Raw genomic sequence first — 5146 nt, forward strand, 5'->3', positions numbered from 1 at the left:
TACGAAAAACATTATAATTAGCACTGAACAGTTCCGCATCCCAGACAGACTCATTGAGCCACGTTTCGGTTAGAACGATCACATCGTATTCTAGCTCGTTGGCCAATAGATTAAGCTTAAATTCGAAAGTCTTTGTTTTTAGTCCCCTAACATTCTGGTATAATATTGATAAGTTTTTGTTAGTAATGCACATTGATGATTTGTGGAGCGCGATTAGTTGCTTGATTTCTTGTATAAACTAGAAACTAGAAAACCGTTGTTTTTATTTGCCATATTCGTCTGTGGAATTGGCGTTCAGACTGATGTCGCTGGTCACAGTTTCGGATATTTCTTGTTTTAGGACGTTTATTAGTTTGGAGAATATTGTCTTTATTGTTCGATGCTGTAGTAGTTTGTAGATTGAGCGAAGCATAATAGCTAGTCCGTAGTGGTTTCGAGTAAACTTGTTCATTATTTTTAATGGTTCCGCACTTTGCCTAGTCATTTCGAGTAAGTTAGCGAATTCGTCGTATTTAAGACAGTATTGTTCCTGGTTGGCTTCAATTTCGTCTTTCGCTGATGCAAGAAATTTATGAATTGTCATTTGCGATTGTGTAATACGTAATTTCTTCGGTCTAATTACAGTCTTGCTACTAGGTGCTGTAAATTGGCCTGTTTCGTGTGGTTGCTCTTGGCTTGAGGCAGGGTGGTTTTGGACATCCGGGAGGTTTGGTGGGGTGTCAGGGGTGTCAGGGGTTGTTGGTGCTGGCCTCTTGTTATGAGTCGCAGTTGCTTCCGTTAGGCTTTCGTTTGGTGGGGTGTCAGGGGTGTCAGGGGTTGTTGGTGCTGGCCTCTTGTTATGAGTCGCAGTTGCTTCCGTTAGGCTTTCTGATTGATCGTGTGTGAGGATATTGGACTTGTTTAGTGGTCTTGCATTAGAGGAATTATATTCTGCAATATTTACGAAGCTATTTTTATTTTTTGGGCAGTTGATTGAGGTGTGTCCAGCTTCTTTACATATGAAACATTTCATTTCATCCCCGGATATGTATATTCTATAATCCTCGTCATTGAAGTTGATAACAATAGTTTCAGGGATTGGCGTGTTGTCATCAATTTGTATGAATACTTGTCTTCGAAAGCTCATAATGTGAAAATATTCTTCATCATTTAAGCCTGCCCTTAAGCATGATACCTTTGATGAGAGTTTTAGATTAATTTTTTTCAGCTCAGTTTCAATTACGCAGTGTGGGATACAAGGTGAGACGTTGGATAGGATTAGTCTTTTCGTTGGCGAGATAAATTTCCGTATTGGTATTAGCCGGTTTTGAACTTGAACGTGTTTGTGTGCACATATGCTGTTGACAATTTCTTTAGATTTTAAATATATGCAAACGCGATTGTTGGATATTTTCGATGCGAATAAGATGTTCCTTCCTCCTACAACTTGCCCTACGCTGAGGATACATTCTTTGGTCGGTATATCGTCTGAAATGTCTAGGACGATCGCTTGGTCTTTCGTGGGGAAGATATCTGTTTTTGCTACGTTTGCGAAAGTAGGTGAGGTTGTACTGCCGGTTTGGCCCGTATTAAGTTTGAGTTGATTAGCCTGCCTGTAGTCAGAGCCGCTATTTCCTGGTTGGGTGATGTCCATAATTGTAACTTGGTTTGTTTGTAGTGTAAAATGAGTATTTAATCAGAGCGTTTCATAAATATCATCTCGGTCGCAGTGACCATCAATGTGGCCACGCTGATACGCGATACTTTCTTATCACCTTGTCCGTTTAAGTACGTTTGTTAAGAACAATTAATATTATTCAACTTACTGATTAAATTGTTCTGACTACGACGTTAACCTGTCGTTGAGAGCTCCGAGAAACACGTCTTTCACTCACCACACTAGTTTTTGAAACAAAAATTCCAACAGCAATCATTCTTGGTTGGACCACAAATATCGTCAAAATGTCATAAGGTTTAATCGTTTAATCATAATCGTAACAGTTTATTATACGAATTTTCCAAAAAATAATTGCAATAATTAGCTTTGACTGGGGGACATTGATAGGGGATTTACGTGTGTTTTTTTCTTTCCGCAATATTATACTCAAAGGTACCCTACCACCAAATCTCGAGATCGCCATGTTTTTTCATCAATCAGGCGTCTGTGGTGGGAGTTTTGTGAACATTTGGACACATTCGTAAAGGGTGTTTTAAAAATCGAAGGTACTTTTCGGAATGTAGCTCCCAAATGAAATACTTTGGACTGTTATTTTACTTGGGAAAGATGTTTGTATTAGTTCTCTTTACCCCCTGTTTTTTTTGTTCTTAATTGTTAACACCCTGTATACTTGATGAATATGGAATAAAAAAATTCTACAAAGGTTAGATTTCAGGGGTTGTTAAAGTTTTCCCAGGCAATTTTTTAGATATTTTTTGAAAGCTATTTAGGCTAGTAGTCTACTGTTAAAGATTCCCTTAAGGTTCTACAAAAATATTTCAATTTATAATTATTAATTCCCTGACGATACTTACACAAGCTTCATACAAACATGCCAAACAAAATTTTAATCCAACCAAAGAAATGGTATTACTGAAATTAAATACAAAATTCCCAATCAATGAAGCAAGATAACACAAATCCTTTGGATCCGCTTCTTATCAACAAACGTAATACACATTTGTTTCGTAGAAGTAATTCTCATAGGTCGATTCCTTTGAGAATATTAAAAGTAGAGGGTGACCGATGGGACTGTGACGTTTTTGGGTCGGTTTGTACTTTGCTCCTAGGAGGACTATCGAGCTGAATTACCAAGCATTAATCTCGCCATGCGATGCTCGCTTAGAAGCGACAGAGTGGTGAACGATTGAGGATCGCACGTTTGCGTATGACGCATTTGTGCAAATTGGCGAGTCTGTTATTACAGTGCAGTTAAATTTTTTTATTGTAAAACCAAGACCGCAGGAATAACAGAAAACACGGAGCGTGTGAGAACTGTGCTGATACGTTCTGAGAATGCAGTCATTAATACTACACTCAAAGCGTGTAACGGTTTGGTACTCCACTTGGAATCATTGGTCCTTATTTCTTCGAGGACGAAGAACACTTTCTTGCTTCCAAACTGCGCATATTGCACCTGAGTTTGGGAAATGTTTTTTTTTTATTTCCAACAGGATATGGAAACAAGTCACTTCGATGGTACAGTTGATTCTGTGGTGAATGCAAAATTTTAGCGAAAGTCCATGCGTATTGTGAAACTAAGCAAACATGTTCCAATTTCACTAAAGTAATACTCGAGGATGTGATTATGGATAGGAATAAATTACCAATGTTCCGCTGTGTCGATATTAATTTTGCCCAATTTACTCACTAGTTGCGGGTAAATGGCCCGATTAAGTGTCCTTCAATTTCCTGCCATATGCCGCTGTATAGAAAATTTTATTTATCGCCCAATGCGCTATCCAATGACATCACTCAATTTTGAAGAACTTACTTTTAACCAGTCGTTACTGTTATCGATCCACACAATGGGACTTCTTCGTGTATTACAATGCCAATTTATTTAATCTGGTTTTTTATTTGAAAAGCGGTTTTACGATTCGAAAATGTTCTTTCGCGTAAATTTTACCTCTCACGTTGCTATACGTATCAGGCCGCTAAACAGTTTTATCTTTTTCCTTTTGGCGTAATGTTAAACTCGTACTTTGCCACTCATTCGACTTCGTGTAAATGTTTTTCAACGACGCGACGTAAAGAAAGTTGTTTTTTTTAAAAACGCACCAACATTTTAATAAACAAAAAACTTACACAAACGAAGTGTTAGCTAACTCTTGAATTTCACCGCAAAATAGTCGTAATTATTCGAAATAAGAATTTATTATCGCTCCTATCCCAGACATACTCTTATTCACGTTCTCTATGAAGCGGTACATGTGTACATTTTCTTATATTGAACAAAATTTTAATTTGAAAATAAAACTTCTGAAATTCTAAAGCGACCCATTATAGATTTAAAAGGAATAATTTCCAAGGATAAAAAACATTTGATTTGATGAATTTCTCAAACCTATATTGAACAAAGATTTGATCCCTGAAAAAAATTGAATTTCAAGAGCCCCTAGAAAATCTCTAAAAATCAATAAATAGTCTTAAAAAAATGTAAAAGAGTGGTAGGGTGCTCTGACATGGAGGCTTTTTCCTCTCCCCAAAGCCTTTTCAGTTCCTCCTTTTATGTTTAAGAATATGGGTGTACCAAATTTGGTTTAAATTGGTTTAACCGGGAATGAGAGTATTTTACCGACAGACCGGTCGACATGTTGTTTGATTCGGATATGTGCTTCAAAACGTGTATTTCCGTAAAAAAAGTGGGTAGTGATATTTTTTACCCCAATGCAATATCTCTCGTACTAACGTGCCGGTGGTAAAAATTAGTGCAGGAAAATGTCGTAAATCTCACAAAATCCAGAACAGGTGTAAAGTTCTATTTTAAAAAGCATTATTAAAGCACAAGTCATTTGTCATAAGGGCACAAAACGTGCGCCTATGATATGTCAAAAAATAGCACACAATTGTTGTATGTGGAGAAATTTGCTGTTTCGACATCGGACTCAAACTGGATGAACTTTTGTCACTTACGTCATTCTACCCAAGTACAGGAACAGCAACTTTCAAATTGTGATTTTATGACTGTGAAAGTAGAGCAATTTGGTTACTTAGTGTTAGAGAAGCTGGATGTCTTCCTTTGAATCATTAAAATTTCGATTCACCATGTCGTGCCTTTTTGATTCAGTAACAAAACGTCGAAAAATACCCAATTCTCACGAACCTCGGGCGCCCCTCGAAGGCAATCTTTCATAAACCACAGAAACAAAAATGAAGATCATCTCAACCACGTACTTCGAGATTGTACAATGCTATCTGTTTACCTACATCAAAGATGCGTTGGTAGAAACACAGGAAAAATATAAAACAACAGTAACGTGGTATAGGAAATAAATATAAATTATAAATTTCTTTCAGATGAACCAGCAATGCAAGGTATGCGGAGAGCCAGCGGCCGGCTTCCACTTTGGTGCCTTCACCTGCGAGGGCTGCAAGGTTAGTAAAACTCATTTCCTCCACCCACCTGTAGTAACCTTTAACCTTAATTTGACGCGAGAGACTTAAAGA

This window comes from Photinus pyralis, unplaced genomic scaffold (genome assembly GCF_008802855.1).
Source record: "Photinus pyralis isolate 1611_PpyrPB1 unplaced genomic scaffold, Ppyr1.3 Ppyr1.4_LG6, whole genome shotgun sequence".
In the NCBI taxonomy this organism is placed as follows: Eukaryota; Metazoa; Arthropoda; class Insecta; order Coleoptera; family Lampyridae; genus Photinus; species Photinus pyralis.